Here is a 13,005-nt window from a genome sequence, read left to right as displayed (position 1 = left end):
ATGGCAGGGGGTGGAACTGGATGGGCTTCAGGGTCTCTTCCAACCCAAACCATTCTGTGATTCTGTGATATAAAAGTATGTAGCTATTACATGCCTTGTATTTACTGCCTTGTAATTACTTAGTTAAATCATAGAACCCTTAAAAAAACCCCAAACAACAGGTAAAACATCTGCTTAAAAAAACCCTGAACAGGTAAAACATCTGCTCCCTCCTTCCAGAGCAGCTTCTCTTTTAACACTTGAAAGAGTATTTCCACCAGCAGTCCAACCACTTGACACAAATACACAACATCTGGGCCTGCTTATTTGCTGCTTTAAACTGTCTGTCTGTTCCAGGAACAATTCTCCTGCCATTTCAGCCTCCAAGAATATGTCATCAGTGTGGCTACAACGTGTACATCAATGCTAGACAGGCCTCAGAAACTTGTAGCCAGCAGACACCTCCTCCCCTCCCAAGCCCTGCTGTGGTGCCTCAGTATCTCTCCTTAATTCCTCATCTTTAAAGAAAAACTGACTTTATAATTCCAAAAAAGGAAAGTACCCTGCGAGCAATTTCTTGTATTTCACAAGAAATACTAAGGGAAAATGGATTATTTAACATTAAAGTAACCTGAATTATTGACTGGGGTCCCCAGCACAGGAAGAACATGGACTTCTTGGAGCAAGTCCAGAAGTGGCCACCAGGATGATCAGAGGGATGGAGCACCTCTGGCATGGCTGGTATAGCAGGTATTCCTGGTATACCAGGAAAGGCTGAGAACTGGGATTGTTCAGCCTGGAAAAGAGAAGGCTTTGGGTGACCTAATTGTGGTCTTTCAGTACCTGAAGGGGCTGACAAGAAACATGGAGAGAGACTTTACAAGGGCCTGGAGTGCCAGAACAAGGGGGAATGTCTTCCCACTGCCAGAGGGCAGGGTCAGATGGGATATTGGGAAGGAATTCTTCCCTGTGAGGGTGATGAGGCCCTGGCACAGGTTGCCCAGAGAAGCTGTGGCTGCCCCAGCCCTGGAAGTGTCCAAGGCCAGACTGGACAGGGCTTGGAGCAACCTGGGCCAGTGAAAGGTGTCCCTGCCCATGGCAGGGGCTGGAATGAGATGGGCTTTAACATCCCTTCCAACCCAAACCAGTCTGTGATTCCATGATTTCCATACATACCATTTCCCTGTGGTGAGAGTACAAACTGCCCTGTCCTGCAGTCAGACCCTCTCCCAGCTCCACCAGTGAAACAGCCCAGCTGGATTCATTCCCAGTTGGGTGCTGAGTCTGCAGGTTTCCAGCTCCAGCAGGCAGGAAGCACGGAGTGGGCTCTCCCTGTGTGCCAGGCACAGTGGGCTGCTGCAGGAAGGGTGGCACTCTGCTCATCAGGACCACCTTCTCCTGCTTCCACACCAGCAAGATCAACATAGGAGTGGTCCTAGCAGTCCTGAAAAGCTGGCCAGGACTGAATGGAGAGTCAAGGAATGGGATCAAAGTGACTGATATCACCTCAGCCTTCAGAAATTACCTAATTGCCACAGCCTATACGACCCCAGGCTGCTAATTAGGGAGTGCTGACAGCAGCAGGATGATGGGATGCACCATGCTGGGCTGGCACTGGAAGCTTTATCCCCCCTTCTCCTTTTGTGGAAGCTGCAGCCCAAAGATCTGAAGGCTGGTGCAAAACTTCCAATCAAACCAGACCAAAAACAGCACAGGGAAAGAATTTCTGCAGTGTTTGCTCTGGCAACCACACCAGAGGAAGGCCCCTGGAGATTCTTCCAGACCAAATCCTGTAACAAAAGTCTTCCTACAGGTTACTGATGGAGAAGAACTGACAGGTCAACAGTGTAACTTCTGAAAAAGCACATTATCCTCCACCCTTTTAGGGACTCTTCAGTAGAGCCTGTTTTCTGCATTAACCAACACCTTTATCACGACTTTCTAAAGACATGACACTGCATCTGTACAGTGCAGGGTCTCTGTGGTTGTGGAAGTGCAAATAAATTAACACTGAGGACAGCAGAGCTTGTTCTATGAGGAGAGAACAAATATAAGTGCAAAACAGGAATCCAGAGTCAGGTACAACCCTCTTGTCCAGGTCTCTGCCAGCTTTCCTGTGCCAGAACAGGATAACAAAACCAGATGTGGAAAACAGGGAATAAGAAATTAACTCAAGTCTCTACAAGCAAGGAAATGACAGGTAGGAAAATCATAATCAGATTCCAAGGAGCAATTTCAGCGATGACCAGGATCTCTGTCTACCTGGCACCACCCACTTCCATACCTGTTATCCCATCAGTGCCACGCTCACACTCCTGCTCGAGGTTACACCTCCCCCTGCCAGCACCTGCTACAAATGGCAAAGCATTTCACAGTCACTAGGAAATCTGTCACATCCCAGACATGAATTTAAATCACTACTTACACAACGAAATGTCCCTCTACCAGCAGGTCCCCAAAAATGGGAAATTCACTTTACACCTCCCCTGGAAGGACAAAGGGGAAGTGAATACAAAAATAAACACTAACGGTTGCTCAGGTGCAAATGCTCGTGGTTGTATGCAAACACAGCAGCACCCAAATCACCCAGAGGGGCAGCTGGTGATGCAAAAACCAAACTGATTTGACTGAAAACAACAAGTTATTAATTTTAACAAAAAAAATACAATTGAGATTAAGGACCCGATAAAAACATTTCGGTAGAGGCCTCCAAAAATAAAGGGAGAGAACAATAGTTATTAAAAACTAACCTGGTTTTCAGGGGAAGAAAAGGAATCAGAGTAATAATAAAAACAAAGATGTAAAATAACATCATGGTGATGGAATTGGATTGCACCGATTAAAACCAATGAAAATAAACAATGAATATAAACAATCAAGGGTATTAAAGCCAGGAGGTAAAATTACCTGGACAGAAAAGTTAAGGACTTTCAAAAAAGATCTTTCTGATGTCCATCAAAACCCAAAAGAAAAACCTATCAGGGCCACTAAATCAAACTGTGTAACTGTTAATCCTGTGAATATTCCTATAATATCCATCCCCTGGTGTTGCTGCAAACAGCCTTTTCTAGGAGTAATCCAAAACACACCAAAAAGCAGATGCTGAAGGTGTTTCTGTCACAGGAATTGGATCCTTTGCAAGCAGAAGTCACTGTGATTTTTCAAAAAGGACAATCAGGGAAGTAAACACTCATCTTGCACGCAGAGCTCTATGCCAGGCTGTTAAAGAAATGGCTTAGGTGGGAATTGATGAATAAAGATGGATAATAAAATTAAGATCAGCCAAGACAGTTTATGAAAACCCAGAGCTCCTACACTCAGCTAATACCTTCTTAACGAGAGCTCTGTGTTATCAAGGGGGTAATTCTTCTGTAAACCATTAAAGAAGTATCAAGGGACAAAATGATTAATTAAAATCCCACAAAATCGATAAAACGCATTTAAAATTATTAAAATGCAGCTGCAAACAGCTGTGATTGAGCATGTGTGTTTCTATTACCATCCCACAGAGATTAACTCTCTGCCTGTCCTGTTTTTCTGTATTTTAGATTAGGAAATGAGTTGGGAGAGACACCAACCACCAGGCTTGAGCTGTCTGATGATCCAGAGAAGGGAACTCTTGGACAGCCCATCATTTTTCCAAACCAACCACATTGTGGCCGTGTCCCAGGTGTCTGATTCCACTCCAACACTGATAATTCATCAATTCTGTCATTTTTTCAGATCAAGAATGGAGCAATCCATGATATGGATGTCTGTAGCAGGAAAATGTCAAAGCTTATTGTCACAAGAGCCAAATATAAAGTGAAATTTAACACAGTATCTGGATTTCCCTATTCACTAAAATAGGAAGATGCTCACTTTGAAAACATGACCAAACTCATCACGGATTTCTACACGTGATCTAACGAAGTATCTTTTAGAATAATGTTTCATTAATCTATACCAATTACTTACTTGCTCTCTCCTCATCTCAAATCACATATAAAAGCCACAGTGAACCACACAACCCTCTGCTTTGTGCATGTGTAGCTTTATGATGTCTCCATGCTCTCATTCCTGTTCTCCATCCTCCGGTGTCCATCACAAATAGGTTTGGTTTAGTCTTATGAAAATACAATTTTACACCTTCTGCTTTTATTCACTTAGTTCCTTCACCTTCTCCATATCCAGATACGTGGCTGCCTTGATGTGAGTGATCTGGGACGCTCTGGCATCACCCCAATATTCTCAGGAATGTGTAAATACTGCTCCAGTAACAGCAGGGGATCAGCTCTCAGACCACATGGCAGTTCCTCTGTGTTTGGCTTTCAGGAAAATTCCTTCTAGAAACTCTGGGCAAGAGCCCTGTCCACAGCCAAGGACCCAAAGCATAGTCTGAGTTTCAACAGCACACAGTAATCTCAAATATCCTATTAAAATTCCTATTTTCTACTGTTTGACAGTTTCTTCGAAAAAAACGTGTAATTAAAATTGACCCAGTGGGAAAAGCAAAGGCTCAAAAGAACTCAAGGCCCAAAGCTTCCAAATGCAAAGCTGATGGCAACAATTCTTTCACTTTCTGTTTCCAGTCTGCCTCTGACACTGGTACCCAGAAAGCTGTTTTAATCCAAACACCAAAATCTAAGGGGAGAGGAGGGACCAGGAGGGAGATGAAGAAGAGGACTTTAAGCAGATACAAAAGCCACCCACACAAGGGTCTTTTCTGTCATCAAAAAGGGCTGTACCCAGTCTGTGATTTTTGAGAGTTTATACAGAGACAATGGACTGAGCTTTGGGCTTTACTAGAGTCAAACTGGGCAGTAAAAACGATAAATGGTTTTGCTCAGCTGTAATTAGAGCTTTATTTAAAACCAGAAGGGTGACAAGGAGTACCTTGTGTGTCTGCAGAGTCAGGGACAAAGTCTTGTCAGGAAAGCAGCTGAAACTGTCTCCCTTCAAGGTAGGCCCATATCACAATACCATAAAATGGTTTGGGGTGGAAGGGACCTTAAAGCCCATCTCATTCCACCCCCTGCCACAGGCAGGGACACCTTCCACCAGCCCAGGTTGCTCCAAGCCCTGTCCAACCTGGCCTTGGACACTTCCAGGGATGGGGCAGCCACAGCTTCTCTGGGCAACCTGTGCCAGGGCCTCCCCACCCTCACAGACAAGAATTCCTTCCCAGTATCCCATCTAACCCTGCCCTCTGTCAGTGGGAAGCCATTCCCCTGGTCCTGTCACTCCAGGCCCTTCTCCAAAGTCCCTCTCCAGCCTTCTGGATATGCAGTTCCTTGTGCCCCTGAGCCTGGAAGCAAAAGATGAAATTCCACGTTGCTTCAGACCCCCAGAACTGGTAACACTGCTTGAAAGAAGTTTGCTTCGAGGTTGGACACGTTAAACTATGTTTTCAGTGAACCCTGCCAGCTGCCAGTGCCCGCTGGCATCCCCTGACACACAGGTCTCCTTGTGCTTAACGGCTCTCCCTCTGCTCTATCCCTGAATTTTGGCCTTCAATGCCACATTAACACCTGGGAAGGAGCTTCCTCCCCAGGTCCGGGCTCGTCATCCCCCTGAACCAGCACGGGGTGACGCCACACAGATGACGTCATGTAGTTGACGTCACACCGCTGACGTCACCCCAGGGCCATGCCAGTCCCGCGGCACCGCCTCCCCGCCGCCAGGTGGCGCCAGGCCGCGCTGACGGCGCAGGCGTCATGACGTCACCCCACCCGCCCGCGCTCCGCTCTGAGCGCTCCCCGCCCGCCCGTCCCGTCCCGTCCCTTTCCGTCCCGCCCCGCAGCCGACCGACCTGTCCGCCTCGCCCTGGGGCTGCCGGTCCTCCCCGTACCCTGCCGCCAGGGCCCGGGGAGCCCCCGGTGCGCCGCCGGAGCGCATGCGCGGGGGCGCCAACCGTGTCGGTAGTCCCGCCGCGCGCGCGGCGCGCATGCGCAGGCCCGGCCGGAGGGGCGCTGACAGGGCCTCACCCTGCCCGCGCGTGCGCACGGGCTTCCCGCCAGCGGTTACCATGGAGACCGCCTCCCCCTCCCCACACGCTGCTCTCTTCTCGCTCCCCTCTTCTCGTTCCCCTCACGAGGCGGCGGTGGCTCTTCCCGTCCCGTCCCCATCCCGCTCTCACCCTCCGGGAGAACGGCCCGGCGCCTGCTGAGGCGAACCCGGCCCGGCGGCCACCGGGGGCAGCCGAGCGCCGCGGAAAGCGGCGGCGGCCCGGCCGCCTCACGGCCCCGCCGCCTCACGGCCCCGCCGCCTCACGGCCCCGCCGCCTCACGGCCCCGCCGCCTCACGGCCCCGCCGCCTCACGGCCCCGGCCTAGGGCGGGGATGTCCAGTCAAACCGGGGGGCGGCTGGTTAGGGCCTCGGCTCCGGCTGTCGCCGAGGTGAATGTCCAGTCTGGGGTGAACACCGGCGAAAGGGGAAAGCACACGGCGTAGTATTCCTTGTTCGTGTTTTTAAAGAATTCTAATATATGAAGTCTTCACATGTAAAACGTCAGGCACACCTGTGCAGCTGCAGCCCGTTACAGCTGTGATGTTTTGGGGTTATAATGGCTACTGTGCTGCTCATAGGGAAATTTATGGAAATACTGAAATTTCAAGGTGAGCAGTTACGTAGCTCAAGCTTTCCCCAAGCTTATCTGTCAAAAGAATGACCATTGCCTTTTTATTTTGTACTTTAATCCCTGGAGTTGGACAGGAAAACTTGAGCCTTTTTCCCAACTACGTTCAGCTCTGGCTCAAAGTCCTCATACTGAGTCTTACCTTGGAGTCAGGATCAACAATAACTTCCTCCAGATCATCAGTTAATTGTGGCCAAAGGTCTGCAGGTATAAAATCACCTGAGGTGCAGTGGGGGTTGGGGTGCTCATACACTGGATTTGCATTTTGAATGTGTGATTTGTGTTGAAATCCGAATTTCTTTCTCAATGCTTGGTCTAGCTGTGGCAAGAACCAAAATCCCTCCTGGGCAACACTTCTCCACAGGCCAAGATGCAGCAGAGGGAAGAGGTTTAGTGGCACATGGAACACACCAGAGCTTCATAAACATCAGGGCAGACACTTCACTAACAACTACAAATCAGTTCTAATGGTGAGCAATAGAATGTCATCTCCTTTACACATAAACATTTTCCTATAATTATATCTCTATCCGTAATTTAACATTACCAAAAGAAACAGACACTGTTTCTTTTTGAAACATTGCCTGTTCATTCCATTTTAAAAGTTGTAGATAATTTTTTTTTGCTATAAGGTTTCCAAGCTCCTGAGGCACTTGTGAGTTTTCACTTCCAGCAAGAAATTTAACTTTTAACCCATTCAAACAATTTCAGCTGGAAACCCTTGACTTTTAAGCAAAAAAAAAAAAAGGTTGTTTTGGCAGGACTGAGGGGTGTATTTTCTGCAAGGAATCCCATCAGGAGATTTACCCCCGTCAGTACAAGAACTCGAAACTGATGTGAAGAAATCCTTTGGTTTGTGTCTTTCAACACTTCTGCTGGTTTATTCAAATTCTTTCTCAAGTTGCTGCACTGATGGGAATTAGGAACCCTCTGAAGAAAATCCTGCAAGGACTTGCAAGTGCCCGTTGCACAAACAGACTGAAAATGCTCCAGTTACGTACTGAGGCACGACCAAGCCCAGGCACAGGAGCATCTGGCTGCACAAGGCCCTAAACTGAACTCAAAAGCGCTCAAAAGCCAAAGGAATTGTGGCATTCCCAATGAAGGTGGATCCAAAAGCACCAACACTTACTGGTTCACCCTGGCTGCCAAACAGGTATCTCTTTCACAGGGCATTTCAAGGCCTCTGACCATTCCTAAAGACAACAAGGGTGTGGTTTTCCAGTCACTGTTTGTTCCCAACATCAGAGGACACAGCCACAGTGACAGGCACAGAGAGGAGAAGCAGCCCTCCCAAAATCAGGCAGCTGATCAGAGGCAGGCTGTCTGGCTCTCCACGTAGACCTACCGGACTTCCACAAGCAATTTTTGACTAATTCTCGTTCCCTCCCCAGCAGGGAACTGCTCTGTGTCTGATATGGCTCAGGGCCCCGGTGCTTCAGACTCCAGCAGGAAAATCTTGGCTTAATTTAAAGCGTACTCACCTCTGAGTTACAACTGTGTGGGTGCAGGCAGGTCCCTGAAGCAGCAACACTTGGGATCCACGCTGTGAGAGGCAGGAAATTTACTGTCACGCTGTGGTTTTGGGTTGTCTGTGCAGAAAACAACGATTATGGGACTTGTGAACACGATTAGGTGACATTAAAAGGTTTTTAAAGTAACTGCTTGGATTCACCGTGCCATGGGATTTATAGTAAATGTGATTATCTGCAGATCTATGAATACACAAATTATGTATTCTGTATAATGTTCATATTTATCCCCAGTGTGCTGCAGTCAGCATTTGTATTTCACTTTCTCTTTGCTCTGTCTCAGGGCAGATCCCCTGATCTCTGTTAGGACGTAACACTGGTGGCTCTTTGGCAGCTCCAGCTTAATTTTTAAAGCTTTTCCATACAAATTGATCAATCCAGGTCAGCAGTGATCAGAGAAGCAGCCACAGAGGCCAATTCCAGTGAGGAGAGTTTGGGTTTGCAATAATTTATTGTGTTAATTTCCTTCTCATGGACTTTGGCCGTGCTGGATGACAGAGCTCAGCACAATACTCAGAACAATGTCTTGAAAGAGCCAAACAAGCAAGAAGGCAGCATTTTCCTCAAAAGTGGTTTGGTTTGCTTTACTGTAAAGTGGGAATTTTGGGATGGTACAGGCCACTATATTCATCTCCTCTTGTAAAGCATGTTCCCATTCAGTAAGTCACAGGGCAGAAGTTCAAGTGGTATAACCCAAAATTCATCTTGTTCTCCTGGGCAGTGAAGTGCCCATTTCCAGGGAGAATCAGCATCATTCAGTAAGGACACTGGGCATTAAAGGATCTCTAAACACAGTAAAAATACAATTCCCCAACTGAAAAACCTAATGCCTGTCCTTTGATTTCTTGCAGCACGCTGCAAGGTAGCTTTGAACACTTGTTTTTTAACCTATCTGCTAAACCACTTGAGACAGAACAGGTCCAATAATCAAGATGCATCAGTGAGACAAAACTCCAGTTGAATCTCCCTCTATCTCCTGACACAGCTCCAACTTCTTGATTTTCTAAGGATTTAATGTGGGACAGTTCCATGAAGGATTGACTTGCTGATTTACTTCTGGTCTGGGTTTTAGACTCAGTTACCTCTTGTTTTCTTGGGTTGCAAAAGGAGAACAAGCTTTGCTTGGCTCCTCAGACTCCTTTGTTAACTGATCCCAAATCCCCTGCAGGTCATGTCGTGACATTTGGAATAACACTGGATGGATATTTAATGGACAATTCATTACAACACCTTTTGCCACTCACATTTAAAAAGCAGGGGAAACTCTGCCTTTTTCCCCAATTTTTCATCCTTCCTGCTGCTGTAAATAGATTAACAATGAGGCCATCAGGAGTCTGTACAAATTTACTTACCGAGGCTTTTGGTCCTTGTGCTCCTGCCAGCTCTTCCATTTCAGCCAGGACTTATGGCAGACTTCACCCATTCCCACCTGTTCACATGCCAGACTGGTTCCAGGAGGAGTGCAATGGGAAGGGCCTTGTGATTGGAGATGGAAATCTTGCTAGAAGGAGCTCCAGCAACAAGGAGCACCTTTCTGTCCTGGGAGAACGGGAAAATGAGTGTCCAGGCAGAGAAACTTCCCTCCCGGCCTGGGCTGTGTTGAATCACAGCGTTGGCCACAAAATGTCCCAGAGGAGAAGGAGGTGAAATGTAAAGGGGGAGGTGAAGGAGAAACAAAAGATGGTTCTGAGAGCAGGTGGAGAATAAATGACTTTTTTTTTTTTTCCCTGGAAGAAAAGCTTCCTGCTGATGAAAGAAAAGGAAAACCCATGTTTAACCCACTCCAGAAGCATCAGGAGGTGAGCAGTTCTGGGCAGGTGGCAAGATAGATATAGTATGCCATCCTCTTCTTCCCAAACAATAAGGGAGACAAACAGCTGGAAAGGACTTTGTACAGGATAATTCCAGTAAGCAGCCAAACTTCCAGAGATTGTCTGAAATCCCAGGAATTATTATACCTAGGGATAAGGTTTGGGCAGACCCAGAACTGCCTGGGTAAGAATCTTCTGATGAAAGGCAGAGAGTCCCTCAAAGGTGCTCTAAGTTCAAGTTTAGTGCCTCATCCAAACCCAGCAGGTACTTGCCTTTATGCCTCTGTTTCACTTTGTGCTGGGGTTCTGGAGTCTTGGACTGTGTCCTTAATGCAGATTCACTGTGTCTCTTAAAGGAAATTTATTTCAGCTCCATGCAGACCTTATTTGTACAGTAAGAATAATTCTGACTCACTTCACAGGGAGAGCAGGAGGATTAATCAACAATTGTGAGGGACCACAGAAGTGCTAAATATTATTAATGGCTCCCAAGTTTTCTTCTTTTGGAAACAGTGGCCGTTTCTTCCCATAATGTTTTTAGCAGTTGCTGCTCAAGGAGCTTAGATTGCAGATTCCTGGCTTGTGGTTTGTCCATAAATCACAGACCTGGAGCCTGCCCAAGACACTCTCGATGGTCTCAGCAGGAAGTCTGGACGAGAGAAAACTGTTTTCAGTCTGGCCCCGTGAACCACTTTATGGCCAGTCCAGTTTCAGGGTCCCAAGCCAGACGTGAGAGGGATTCTGTCCAAGTTTAAAAGCACGAGGTCTCTGGAATGTCCTTTCAAACTGGTTTCACTGCCTGTTAAATATTTTCCATTTTCTGCCCTGGAGGATATAGGTTTGACTCCACAGCTGATGAGCCTGGGCAGAGCAGGAGAGGAGGCCACGCTGTTTATCACCAAGTTTGTCAGCACACAAGGTTTAATTTGTAGAAAAATGAACAAAAAAATCCTCCAAACCCCAAAAACCAACCACAAGAAAAGGAGTCAGGCAGCAGTTAATAAGATCCCAGTACAGACCAAACCCAATCGATCCGTTTTCTACAGCAGGCAGGGTTCAGCATTGCTTTACAGCCAGGACATGAAACAAGCTCCGTGAGATTCCTCCAGGTTGGAGATCCCTAATTCCCTTCCTGGTAGAGCAAATGCTGAAGGACACAACTAGCCCATTCTGGGCTCTTCCCAGCACCATTCCCACATGCTGCATTCTCTGGGTTCACCACAATATGCTGCAGACACCAGGGACACTCTGGCTGCAGGAAGAGCACAGGCCAGATGGAAACTGCTTGGTGATACAACACCTCTGAGGATGAGTAATGTAATGTCCAAGTGGAGACCACGGGAGCTGGGAGAGACCAGGAGCTGGAAGAGCACAACTGCAGCTTCACCACCACAAACAGTGCTGCAGTTCTGATGCAAGATCCATACAAGCCTCCTCTGCTTGCAGAGCATATTTTGAGGTTGTGCAGAAAGTGAAAACCCAGGTTCTAGTGAGCTTCCTACACCTCCCTTTTGCCATCAGGTTTGGAACAACTCATCCTTTTCACTGCTTTTTTCACCAAAGAGCCTCTGTTGCCCTTTCAGACACAGAGTCATCACAGAAGACCAGCTTCCACCTGTGTTCCTATCAGCACTTCAGTGCATCCCCCTTTCCCACTAGGACCTGCTCTGTCAGCCAGGCTCATCATCCTCACACCAGCCCTCCCTGCAGGTCTTTGCAGAACAAAAGGGAAGGCTGAGCCTGAGTGAGGACCCAGAGCCTGCTGGTGTGTGCAGTGATGAAGCTTAGACAAAGCAGTGTGATTAAGTCTGTATGAGATTTGGGCCAAAGCACCCTCCTTATCCTGCTGCTACTGCTCCTTCTTGTATCCCAGGACCATCACCACCTCTCACCGTGTCTGATGGGCACAGGGACACAGGGCAGGTGTGCACTCCAGGAACAGAAATCTTATTTGATATTTTAATCACAAATCTCTCATGGCAAAAAAATTAGCACCTGGAGGGCTGCTGGAATTCCTGGAGGATTCCCAGGATGGGGACGTTAAAGATGTATCAGTTTATGACCATCTCACAACCAAGCACGCTCTGCTTCTCACTGCAGCAAAGGTTACAAACCAGCATCCAGGCACTGTATCAACAGCTGCTATTTTTAGGCACTTTAACAGGTGAGCAGCTTGCAGGATACCACACTCACCTGCTGTGCTGCTTAGGAATCACCAGAGGTTGAAATTCCTTCAGTCTGTGTTAGAATCACAGGATTGTTTAGGTCGGAAAAGCCCTCAAAGATCCTCAAGGCCAACTATGAACCCAGCACTGCCATGGCCCCCACTAACCCATGTCCCCAGGTGCCATATTCACATGGCTTTTGAATCCCTCAAGGGATGGGGACTCCACCTCTGCCCTGGGCACCTGTGCCAGTGCCTGACCACCCTGTCAGTGAAGAAATTCCCCCAGTATCCAACCTGACCCTCCCCTGGCACAACTTGAGGCTGTTTGCTCTTGTCCTGTCCCTTGTTCCCTGGGGGCAGACCCCGACCCCCGCCCCCGGCTCCCCTCTCCTGTCAGGGGGTTGCAGAGCCAGAAGGTCCCCCCTGAGCCTCCTTTTCTCCAGGCTGAGCCCCCCCAGCTCCCTCAGCTGCTCCTGCTGCTCCAGCCCCTTCCCCAGCTCCGTTCCCTCTCTGGACCTGCTCCAGCCCTTCAATGTCTCTCTTGTTTTGAGGGGCCCAAAAGTGACCCCAGGATTCGAGGTGAGGCCTCAGCAGTGCCCAGCACAGGGAGACAGGCAGTGCCCTTGTCCTGCTGCCACACCATTCTTGATGATACATTAGCAGGGATGTAGGACGTGGCTCCTTGTTGTTCTCAAGACCATCTAAACTGTCACGTTAGTTCCTCTTCTGCATCTGAACAAAAATGAAATTTTAGGTGATGTTCATAAAACTACTCAAATGCTCACCTGTGCTCACCTTTTTAACTCCTCTGAGCACAGCCAGGCTTCCTGTAGCTTAAAGAGCTGGAGGCTGTCCTGTCCAGCACAGCATCCAAACAGTTAACCAAATCCAGTTCCTGCA

General features: G+C 47.9%; 1 protein-coding gene across 8 annotated transcripts in view; it reads right to left on the bottom strand.

Moving 5' to 3' along the window:
• Nucleotides 1–5,874, bottom strand: part of SLX4 (SLX4 structure-specific endonuclease subunit) — a 30,706-nt gene extending 24,832 nt beyond the window's left edge. For 4 of the 8 annotated variants that reach the window (XM_017809026.1, XM_017809033.1, XM_017809034.1 and 1 more), the window contains exon 1: nucleotides 5,771–5,839. The gene's annotated coding sequence lies outside the window, so the exon portion shown is untranslated. Of the gene's footprint in view, nucleotides 1–2,263; nucleotides 2,330–3,936; nucleotides 4,077–5,489; nucleotides 5,532–5,770 lie in introns of those variants that run through there. The other 4 variants (XM_017809027.1, XM_017809031.1, XM_017809030.1 and 1 more) reach the window with 4 other exon arrangements.
• Between the last annotated feature and the right edge of the window lie 7,131 nt (nucleotides 5,875–13,005).

Source organism: Lepidothrix coronata, unplaced genomic scaffold, assembly GCF_001604755.1.
Source record: "Lepidothrix coronata isolate B3197 unplaced genomic scaffold, Lepidothrix_coronata-1.0 Scaffold24, whole genome shotgun sequence".
In the NCBI taxonomy this organism is placed as follows: Eukaryota; Metazoa; Chordata; class Aves; order Passeriformes; family Pipridae; genus Lepidothrix; species Lepidothrix coronata.
The sequence above is the reverse complement of the archived record's forward strand: the minus strand, read 5'-3'. Positions and strand labels throughout refer to the sequence as shown.